Source organism: Eublepharis macularius, chromosome 3 (genome assembly GCF_028583425.1).
Source record: "Eublepharis macularius isolate TG4126 chromosome 3, MPM_Emac_v1.0, whole genome shotgun sequence".
Classification (NCBI taxonomy): Eukaryota; Metazoa; Chordata; class Lepidosauria; order Squamata; family Eublepharidae; genus Eublepharis; species Eublepharis macularius.
In genome coordinates, this window is record NC_072792.1 from 186,938,201 (window position 1) to 186,950,683 (window position 12,483).

The window sequence follows — 12,483 nt, forward strand, 5'->3', positions numbered from 1 at the left end:
AATAAAACGTCTTCCAGCTTTAAAGGTACTGAGTAATTTGTCATGTTGAAGATAATTTTTATTACTTTTAGCCAAAATGTCTGAATTTCTGTGCTTATCAAATCAAGTATTTTATGAAACTCTGAGTTATGTGTAATATATTGTGCTTTCTTATTTATTTATCTCTGCCTACAATCCATTTATACTTAAATATGTTCTGACTGTCTGGTTATTATGCTTAATTACCTATGTTTGTCTATGGTCATTTACTATTTGCTGTTAGGCTTTGTTACAAGTTCACTTCAAATTGTATTGATATGCAACCAAAGTTAGATATTTTAAAAAAAAAATAAAATAAAGCACATTGTAACTCTTTGGGCACAAAAAGGGGATTCTTCTGTCATGGTATTTTTCAAAAAGTTATAAAGACTGCAAAGTTTAGGCCAATTGTTTCACTAATGAGTTAGGATCCATAGATTTCACCATTATGTAGCTTACATATTATCTGTTGCTTTAAATATATACTCCTATATACTACCTGTGCTTCACGTTGTTTAATGTCAGTCCTAGAACTGATTATGTTCTGTTTCAGCAGTTCTTCAACCCCATATTAGATCCTTGCTAATGCTATGTCTTTGTAAACTTGGAGTCATTTACTGTTGGGATTTTAGCAAGTGTTTCCATTTCAGTCATGAAAGAGTTAAACTGTTTTGTGTTACTTAATTAATAAACTTATTTGCATGCAACCACTTAGGCTTCGAAGTTAGATTCCCACCCTAGAAATGGGAGTTTCTAAGCATAATGAAGTAGAATTAGGATTTATTCTAAAGGGACAGAATGCTGAAATCCCTGTTGTGGAGTTGAAAAATTGTTTGTACTTGAGAACAGAAATTAATAAAGTTGCAAGCCGAAGGGAAAGAGATTGTGAACATAAAAACTGTATTTTTGGTTGGTATCACCATCTCGGGCATAAGAATGTTAACTCGGTTCAAAAACTGTTAGAGAGCAATGGAATTGTATTTGATGACTGCAAGGCTAGTGAGGAAGCCTGTGAGATTTGCCTACAGACAAAAGCCACCGGGCTAAGAGCCAAGCCACACCAGAGAATTGAAGCTGTTATACCCCTGCAGAGAGTTTATTCGGATTTAATTGGTCCCTTTCACAGTTCAACGGCAGGACATAGGTATATCTTAACCCTTTTGGATGATTACAACCGTTTTGCGTTTACCTGTTGAAAACTAAAGATCAGGCAATAGATAAATTTAAGAAACCAATTTGGGAAAGCCCCAGAAATCCTGTATACAGATAATGGAACTGAATACTGTGGCCCTGAATTCCAGAAATGTCTTGAGCAGGAAGGAATAAATCGTGAAAGAACTGTTCCATTCAGCCCAAACCAAACCGGACAACAGAGAGATTTAATAGAACCTTACAGGAAATGGCCAGAAGTCTTTTGTTGGACTCGCTGACCTCTGCTGGTCAGAAGCAGTAATGACTGCAACTTAATTGTATAACAGAACGCTGCACAGAGCCACAGGACAAACCGCCTTTTTCCGCTGGTATGGGGAAAATCCAAGATTAAAGCATATTAAATCATTTGGTGCTAAGGCTCACGCCCACATCCCTAAAGAGAGAAGGGGCAAACTGGAACCCAGGGCAGAACTGGGAATCCTTGTGGGGATTGCACCAAGAGCATTCAGAATCCTAAACCCAAGAACCTTTGAAGTAATAGTTTCGAACGTTGTCTGCTTTGATGAGAAATGTGTTTTCACAGGGAACAAAAAACCTGACTTAGCAGCCCCACCTAACCGTGAAATAGAAGGTCCATTCTTCTGTGATCTGGTTTCGAGGCTGCCTGATATGGATGCTGATGCGGATGCCAATCTCCAGGAGGGACCCAAAGAGGCCTCACCTTCAGAAGGGGCAGAGGCAGGGTCCTGCCACAAGAAGGGGAAACAGGTGAAGCCTGGCCAGATGACACAGAGGCAGAGATCAAAGTGAGGCGCCCAGCAAGGGAAAACAAAGATGTGCCACCACTGAGATATGGATCCTGTGCAAGAGTACAAACTGCTCGTGAACCAGCAGGCTGGACTGAGATGCTTGAATTGCCTGAATATGAAAAGGGCAAATGGATTAATGCTGCAAAGGAAGAGTTCAACTCACTTCACAGAAACCAAACCTGGGGTGATTCCGCACGAGTGGTTTTCCCTGCGTCAGCTTCTACATGACCTCGATTTTTTCTTGTGTTTCCACACGTGGGAAGGCAATCCTAGCAGCAGATTCAAAGCCACTGCACGTTTTGTCCGTTTTTTTTCCATCCTGCTTTCCCCCAACTTATTTGTCCATTCGCAGCAGATTAGGGATTTTAATCATGCGGAATTCTTTATCCAATGTTCTCCCCACCCTTTCCCTTTTCTCTTGCCCTTCAAATTTGATTGGCCAATCATGTTTTCTAAGCCACACCCACTACCCTTTCCCTTTTCCTTTTTTTTAAAAAAAATGTAAAAAAACGTTGCATCGTTTCTACATGTCTATGCAGAAACATATCCTGTGTCACATGACAACAGCTGACCAATAACCGGTCCATTTTACAACGCGCCAAATTTGTTACTTGTTGCTTGTTGACAGCTGACAGCTTCTGAGGTAGAGTGAAAGTGATGGAGAGACTTCAGCATTCAACTAGTGGTCTAGGCATTTCATGGAGAGAGAAAGAGACTGTCCTCAACACAACACCTATCACTAAACCACACTGCTCACGAAGAAAGTGGGCAGTGTGGGCGGGGTCATTGGTAACAATTTTCCCTCCAATAGCCAATACTCTTCCACAATATCAGCAGGAAGTGCTCTGGCCTATCCAATATGTTTATTTGATGCAACGTTTATGTGTAGCAACCTTTTTTTGTGAGAATTTTTTTTCTAATGTGTTGGTTTGATGCAACGTTTATGTGTAGCAACGTTTTTTTTGGGGGGGGGGAATAAAAAAAAATGAAGATGTGCATCATTTGACACTTCCCCCAGAAAAAAGCGATGAGGAATCAATTTTTATCCTGTCAAAAATTCCGCATGATGGACTTTGAGCCGATGAAATATGCGAAACAAAAGCCTAATGTGGAATCGGGGAGAAGTGGATTCGTAGGACTCCACTGCGGCATGACTGCTCAGAAAGTCTGATCAAAATTGATCATGCGGAATCCCCCCTGGTCTCTTACAAAAATGCCAGCTGGGAGGAAACCCATTGGGTGCAAACAGGTATTCACGGTGAAACACAATGCAGATGGGAGCATTGACAAGTACAAGGCCCGCCTCGTTGCCAAAGAATATACACAGAAACCTGGAATCGACTTTTCTGAAACTTTTGCTCCAGTTATAAAGCATTCAACAATAAGAATACTTCTCAGTTGCGCTAGGAAATACTAATATGTCAGACAAATGCTGGAAATGCAAAAAACATGAAGGATCACTATATCATATGTGGTGGACATGTGAAGTAGCTAAGCAGTACTGGGGAGAAATAATTGAAGTAATTAATGAGATTTTACAAATACAAATAAATAAGAACCCAGAATTGTTGCTACTGAACTTGGGAATGGAGACTGTTCCAATGCAGCATAGAACATTATTATTTTACATGACTGCAGCGGCAAGACTTTTGTATGCGCAGAAATGGAAGACACAAGAAATACCAACTGTAGAAGACTGGATTTATAAATTGCTGTACATGGCGGAAATGGACAAAATGACAAGGAAACTCAAAGATCTTGACCTAGGGCAATATATTGTTGATTGGGGGAAATGGAAACAATTTTTGGGAAAAAAATGGGATGTAAAAGGAGAACTGTGGCAGTTTGAGAATTTTTAAAGAATAATGTTGGAAAGGGGAGAGAGAAGGGATCTTACTATTTAGGGGGAATGTAATTACAATCTAAGCTAGCATAATATTCAGGGGAACTTTACATAGAATATATGGGATAATGAGAATGGTTAAATATATTATTACTACATATGTATATTATTACTACTATATATTATAGGTATGTTATCTACAATATAAAACAATGGGTTAATGGATCAGATTTAATACAATATCAGGTTGCTGTGTTATATTATGTTGTGTGCTGTGTTACATTGGTGGCATAGCATACAATATATGTTTTATAATATATACTATATTGATAGTATATTTGACGGAGTATATGTTTAAAAGAAATAGAACATGTTTAAAGTAAGAGACACTGTGATCCTTGCTATATACTAAGCTATATGGTTATGCTTTATTGACACGATATATATCATATGGATAGTATGCTTGATAGAGTCTATGTAAAAGAATCAGAATGTGCTTAGAGTAAGAGATATTATGATTTATAGAGGGTAGGAAAATGTAAATGAAATAGGTTTAAGCAATAAGAAGGGTTAAGGGTTGGAAAGCTGTTGGAAGTCAATAGGGAGGGGGGAGGAAAAGGGTGGGGGACAGAGGGGGGAAAATGGGATTATATGTGTTAAATTTGAAAATTCTTTTCTTTTTTCCACTCACCAATAAAATTTTATTAAAAAAAAGAACACTTCTCAGCATAGCTGCTTCCAGAGGACTACCTATTGAACACCTTGATGTTAAAACAGCCTTTCTCAATGGAGAACTGGATGAAGAAATCTACATGACTCAACCAGAAGGATTTAAAGGAAAAGGCAAAGAGACTTTAGTTTGCAAACTCAACAAAAGCATCTATGGACTACGTCAATCTGCCAGAGCATGGAATGAGAAATTAAGAAAGTTACTATCACAGCTGAATTTTAAACAAGGTGAGGCTGAACCCTGCCTATTTACAAGGATTATAAATGGACGGTATCAATACCTGCTTTCTTTTGTGGATGACCTAATCCTGTGCTGCGAGAACAGTGAACAAGCCAAAGAAATTGTTAATCAACTAAATAAGGACACTGAGATAAAGCAGTTGGGTGAACCTTGCAGTTACTTGGGGACACAAATTGAAAGAACCCAGAATAGAAGTTTTCTCCTGAGCCAGAAACACAAGATCCTGGAACTCAGAGAGTCTCTGGGGATGCAAGATGCCAAGCCAGCGGGGACACCTCTAGAACAAGGTTACATCAAACGCCATGATGGAGTACCCCTAAAAGATAATGTCAAATACAGAGAAACAATGGGAAAGCTTCGCTACCTGAGTAAAGTGTCAAGACCAGATATATGCGCAGCAGTTGGGATCCTGAGCAGAAAAACAAGTGCACCCAACCAGGCTGACTGGGAAGCAATCAAAAGAGTAGCCGGATACCTGATAGGAACAGCAAACCTGAAACTAGAGTTTTCACCATGTGATCACCCAATTCTAGTGGGATACACGGACGTCAATTTTGTTGAGACAGACGACTACAAATCAACCAACAGATACCTTTTCTTCTGTGGAAACAACTTAATCAACTGGACAAGCCAGAAACAAACTCTCATCGCCACATCAACCACGGAGGCTGAATATGTGTCTGCAGCTCAAACCTGTGATGAGCTTGGATGGATTACCAACCTACTGAAAGACTTTGGAACAGAAGAACCAAAACCCATCACTCTGTTTGAGGACAGCCTAGCCTGTATTGCACGAGCCAAGAGTGAAAGCATCAAAGAAAAACCCAAACATGCAGTAGTGAAACATCTCAAAGTGAGACAGCTGCAACAACAAGGACTAATAGACATTAAGTACTGCCCTTCTGCTGAGATGGTCGCTGACATACTGACCAAACCATTCATGAAAGCAAACCTTGAACATCTACACAAGAAGATGAACTCTCATGACTTCCACTCCAACACTTGAGAAGGGGTTTGTTGGGATTTATCAAGTGTTTCCATTTCAGTCACGAAAGAGTTAAACTGTTTGTGTTACTTAATTAGTAAACCTATTTGCATGTAACCACGTAGGCTTCGAAGTTGGATTCCCGCCATAGAAATGGGAGTCTCTAAGCATAATGAAGTAGAATTAGGATTTTCTATTGGGCAACTTGTTTATTGGGGGGGGGTTAAGTGATCCTATATACTGAAGTTTTATTGCTCTTTATTCAGTTGCTTTCTCACTGTCTCTCAGTTACTTTTCTAGCAAGATGTAATCAGCTTAGCAATTTATTATTTTTTCTCCAAATGTAACCCTAACTTTGGTTGTTGTGGGTTTTCCGGGCTGTATTGCCGTGGTCTTGGCATTGTAGTTCCTGACGTTTCGCCAGCAGCTGTGGCTGGCATCTTCAGAGGTGTAGCACCAAAAGACAGAGATCTCTCAGACTGAGATCTCTGTCTTTTGGTGCTACACCTCTGAAGATGCCAGCCACAGCTGCTGGCGAAACGTCAGGAACTACAATGCCAAGACCACGGCAATACAGCCCGGAAAACCCACAACAACCATCGTTCTCCGGCCGTGAAAGCCTTCGATAATACATCGTAACCCTAACTTTTTTATCCTTTAGTAAAGCATTCTTACAGAGCTACGCTGGAGTGTGTGTCTATTCTCATTACCTCCAATGCGCAATCTTTGCACCAACTCTGCTATTTTCCCTACATTTACCCCGTGACACTGTTTATAGAAATCCTCCTGACACTGTATGGAAATGCCTGCCCTTCTCCTTGCCACTGATTGTGCTAATCTCACACTATGTAATCCACCTCAAGTCTCAGTGAGAAAGGCGGAATATAAATGTCATAAATAATAAATAAATAATAGTAATAATAATAAACTTAAAGCTTTATTTCCCTGGCCTTTCTTCATTGCAAAATCATGAACGAACACCCCAAAGCCAATTTCTCTTGCAAATTTAGAGCTAAGCTACAAGTGATGCCTGACACAGGTTGGACACTTGTCAGCTTCCCTCAAGTTTTGATGGGAAATGTAGGCATCCTTGTCTTGCAGCTGTAATGGAGAGCCAAGCTGTAAAACCAGGACAGCTACATTTCTCATCAAAACTTGGGGGAAGCTGACATGTGTCCAACCTGTGTAAGGCGTCACTTGTAGCTTGGCTCTCACATTCAATAGACACAATGGCTAAGTGGCTTACAATGCAATCCTAAAAAGATTTACTCCAGTCTAAGCCCATTGATTTCAATGGACTTAGACTGGAGAAACTCTGTTTAGGATTGCATTGTAAATCCATCCTGCCCCATTGTAGAAGGTCTGCATGCCAGCTTGCTGAAACTTCTTTCAGCTTCTTCCTCAGTCACTGACAGTATGCAAAGAATCCACTAGGCTATGCACTAGGAATTAGTTGCCACAGACTCCAACTCTATATAGAAACCATTTTCATCTTGATTTTGTTTACCCACTTCCCTAGTTACTGTATCATTGCCTGGCTGCTGAATGGCCTTCTCTGATTGGAAAAAACTTGAGGACAGATTGGTTTCCATTCCCTTCTTTTGGTTCATTTTCATTTATCTCCTTACATTTCTGGCTGTGTGCTTTGTATTTATAACCACCAGCTGACATGGCTGCATGGAGCAAGCGTGTCTGTGACGGGGAGTGGATTACCGTGCAACCCTAAGCAGAGTTAGTCCAGTCTATGCCCATTGCTTCCAATGGGCTTAAGCTGGAGTAAGGCTGCTTATGATTGCACTGTTAGACGCGTCTATTTTGGGCTTGTAAAACTTACCAGAACAAAGAGCAGCAATTCCTCCCCCTGTCTTAGGCTGATTTGCCCTTCCCACCAGGTGTCCCTCTAGGGTTGGCAATCTCCAGGTGGTGGCTGAAGTTCTCCTGGAACGACGACTCTTCTCCAGACTTTATACACCAATATCCCACATGCAGATGGACTACTAGCCATAGGGAATACTATCCCGGACAAAACCACAGCACATCTCGCCACTGAACTTTGTCACTTCGTACTCACTCACAATTACTTCGAATTTGGTGACAACTTATATCTACAGATTAATGGCACAGCCATGGGCACATGCATGACACCACAATATTCTAACATATTCATGGCGGACTTGGAACAACGCTTCCTCAGCTCCCATCCACTGGAACCACTACTATACTTAAGATTCCTGGATGACATCTTCATCATTTGGACCCATGGGAAGGAAGCTCTTGAGAGATTTCATCAAGACTTCAATAACTTTCACCCTGCTATCAACCTAAGCCTGGACCACTCTACACAACAGGTACACTTCCTGGACACCACTGTACAACTACATAATGGACGAATAAATACCACCTTATACTGGAAACCCACAGACCGATACTCATATCTACATGCCTCCAGCTACCACCCTAAACATACCACTCGGTCTATTGTCTACAGCCAAGCCTTACGTTACAACCGTATCTGCTCCAATGCTCTCGACCAAGACTCACACTTAAGAGATTTACAACAAGCATTTTTGGGACTACAGTACCCACCAAATGAAGTGAAGAAACAAATCAACAGGGCCAGACTAGTACCCAGAAACAGTCTGCTCCAGGACAAACCTAAAGGAACTAACAACAGAACACCACTGGTTGTCACCTACAGCTCCCAGCTCAAACCCATCCAACGTATCATCAGGGAGCTACAACCCATCCTGGAAAACGATACCTCTCTCTCAGAAGCCCTGGGTGGAAGACCTTTCCTTGCCTACAGACAGCCCCCCAATCTTAAATGACTTCTCACTTACAACCATGAATCGGCCAGCAGAGTCACCAGCACAGGTACCAGGCCCTGCAACAGACCCAGATGCCAGATCTGTCCCTATATCTACCCAGGGAATACAATTACAGGACCCAATGGCATCAACTACACTGTCTCTGGCTCTTACAGCTGGGCCGTTTCCAGACGGCCCCCCGCCTCGCGAAACGTCGCGCGTCGTCGCGCGTCGTTGCGCAGAAAACGCGAAATATCGCGTTTTCTCGCGCGAGTTTTGCGCGACGTCGCGCAAAACTCGCGCGAGAAAACGCGATATTTCGCGTTTTCTGCGCAACGACGCGCGACGACGCGCGACGTTTCGCGAGGCGGGGGGCCGTCTGGAAACGGCCCTGCTCATCCTCCAATCTGATATATGCCCTCATGTGCCAACAATGTCCTTCTGCTCTGTACATTGGACAAACCAGCCAACCTCTACGCAAAAGAATAAATGGACACAAATCGGACATTAGAAATGGAAACATCCAGAAACCAGTGGGAGAACACTTCAATCTACCAGGACATTCCATCAAAGACTTAAAGGTCACTGTAGTTCAACAGAAACTTTTCAAAAACAAAATCCAACGGGAGGCTGCTGAACTGGAATTCATATGCAAATTTGACTCTGTCAAGCTGGGACTGAATAGGGACTATGAATGGTTATCACATTACCACAGGTAACAGATTTCCTTTACAGAGGTGGGGTCTGGGGGAGCTCAGTGGCACCTGGCGTGGGCTTTCGGGAACCACAGATCTCTTTGTCAGATGCATCTGGCAGGGAGAGCTGTGGTTGTCGAAGGCCCATACTGCATTGGAATTGGATGGTCTAGCTGTTTGGCTTCTACAAACTAACAGGGCAAACTCCTTTGAAGCCAACTGATACACACACCAAAAGGAGATGATTACATATACTAGCAAAGGAATGTTTTGATTGCTCCCTCCCCCTCCCCCCCTAATTGCCTCTTCCCTCTGCTCTTCTGTGTTTGTCCAGTCTCTGTATCAGGCATCTGACAAAGAGAACGTGATTCTTGAAAGCTTATGCTACAATAAAATTGGTTAGTCTTAAAGGTGCTACTGGACTCTTTTTGATTTTACTACCACAGACTAACATGGCTAACTCCTCTGCCTCCAGACTTCAGAGATCACTTCCCTGGGAGAAAATGGCTGCTTTGCGGGATGGACTGTGTGGCCTTATACCCCACTGAGGTCCCTTCCTTCCTGAAAGCCCATCTTCCTCAAAGCTCCAGCACAAATCTCCAGGGCTTTCCCAACCCAGAGTTGGCATCCTTATGCTCCTCCCTCCAGCCTAGGCAAAAGGAACACCAGGGCTGGCAGTTCTTCCCGTGGTAGACCCGGGAGGCTCTGCAGTTCAGCTTGTTGCTTGAGATAGCTGCTCTACTAACTAGGGTGGTTAGTCCCCCACTGGGGGCGGAGTAGGGGTGCCAGTTCCCTGCTGGGGGCGGGGATGCCCCGTTCCCACCCTCCATACCCCGCCCCCGCTTACCTGGCCAGCAGGGGAGGCACAGACCTCCCAGTGACGAGCTCCCTTGTGGCATGACGCGCTCCCAGGAGGCGCAGCGTGGTCCCGGGAGCCATAACCGGCCCGAATTCTGCCAGAAATATGAAGAGCAATTGCAAATAAATTAGAGATAGATTAAATTACAGATCTTTAATCAAAGATCAGAGGTTGAGGCCAGGGTGGGGGGGGGACACACTGGAGAGGCTGTCTGTGAGGCCTTCCTCTTACAAATACTTCAGTTCCAAACTACTTTGCAGAGTAGTTTGCTGAGGCTGACCAGATCCAGATAAGGCTCTGGTCTGACTCCATTGGCCGCCCACAACATGTTTCTCTCAGTTGTTTACCCTCTGCCAAATGGCCAGAGATTGCCCTCTTCCAGTGGCTGGAAGGCCGTCGATTCATTCTGACAAGCTACACCAAAACAGCCTTAGGAAGACGGATCTTTTGGCCTCTGCGGGAAAAAGAAGGGAGTGCCGATCACTCCAGGGTATATGATCTAGCCCATCCCCCCTTCAGTTCTCCTGGCAGAGTCCCTTGGGTTGCAAGGGGGAGCTGCCCAGATCAGACACCTACCTTTTGCCTTGAGCTCCTTGGAGTGGGGGCAGGATAAAAAGAAACAGAGAGAAAGTTAGATTACTATCTTCAGCTTCCACTTAGGGTGGCAGGAGGGCTTGGGAAGGTCCATCGAGCTGGGCAACAGTAGAGGCAGAGGAGGAGGTGTCATCCATAGCCTGGCCTATCACTTGGCCCAGAGAACTGAGAGAGGGGGGCGCCATTAGCAGGTTTTGCATGTAAACCAGTTTCTGTATTTTATTCCTGCAGGATAATGGGGTGTGTGTGTGTGTGTTTGATTACTGGTGACTGGATTTGGTCCACCTCCAAAGCCTGGCTGGCTGTGGGTGAAAATAACAACACAATCGCTGATTCTGCATTCACTGATTCAGCGGGCAATGGGGCAAGGCTCCAGGAGATTGCCCGCCACTGGTGGGCAGCTAGGAAGCCTAGGTCCCTCCAGCAAGACCTCCTTCCCCTCAGAGCCCCAACTGCCAGTCCCATCGAAGGCCCAGAGCACTCGCTGTCACTCAATCAATCAAGCTCCTAGTGGAAGGTTCAAAATCCCAACTGTCTAAAACTGCCAATTGCCCACTGAATCAAGCTCAGGTCCCACCCCCCACCCCCCAGAGCTCCCATTGGGTGATTCAAAAATTCCATGTGCTCCACTGTTGCTCAGTCACAAGCCCCGCCTGCTCCTCTTGGGAGGCTCAAAATTCCAATGGTCTAAAACTGCCAATTGCCGGCTGAATCAGGCTCAGGTCTGTAGGCAGCTTTGGGTCTGGGGTCTCCCTCATCTTACAACCTCTGAACTGGAGGAGTCAGAAACTGGACCAAGCCCCTCTTTCATGGCCCGCGTTCACCTTTTCTCGAGCAAAGTCTCTTCTGTAAATGGAAGGAATCCAAAAGTCAGCCAAAGTGTGTGAAGAAGGGAGCTTGGACTCTCGAAAGCTGACACTGGGATCTTGTGGGTCTCTAAGGTGCTGCTAGACTCAGCTCCTGCTGTCCCACCACACAGTGTAGGATGTTTCTCCCCAGCCTCATAAAAGACAGCCCCCCAAAGTGGAGCTCGTGGGCACCGTGATTCCTGCTGGTACTTGCACCGGAGGTCTCCACGTTTGCTCCGAAGGAGGATGTGGCTGGCTAAGAATTCCCAGCTCCATTCCTTTTCTGGCTTCAGCAGAGGGTGCTGCCAGTGGATGATCACGAGAATGGGCAAGCATCTATCTCACCCGATGCTTCGGGCCCTTCCACTGGACACCCGTCTCCCTTGCCTGGACTGTCGTGGGATCGGAAATCGTGGCAAGGGAGCACCTTTGGCTCTTTCTCTCAATCCCTTTCCATCCCCTGAGGAGTGAGTGGTGAGCTCTAAACTGATTAGCCTCTACCTTAACTCACTTGTTTGCTCACCGTAAGTACTCCTGGGACGCCTGGGTCAAATGAATTTTGCTCCGCAGCTGTCTCTTTGGAGGCCACAACCGTCCTCCTTTCCGTCAGGCCCTGCCATTTCAAAAGGCACGCGCACATCATTCGCTGCCGTGGCTCCTCTGCGCTTGTGCCATTGCTGTGGGGGCAAGATGGGCTGGTGAGCATCTCTGGAGCCCCGCTACCTTAGAACAGGAAAAGGAGGGAGCTTGGGTTGACCGCATGCATTCAGCCAGCCCTGGGCACACCGATCCCTTCCAGCCAGAACAGCTAGCTAGCATCTCAAGCATTTTGAAAAGAAAACAGAAGCCAAGATTCTCAGAGAGCTGACTTCTCAACCTGGTCCTGCACAATCATGGCCTCTA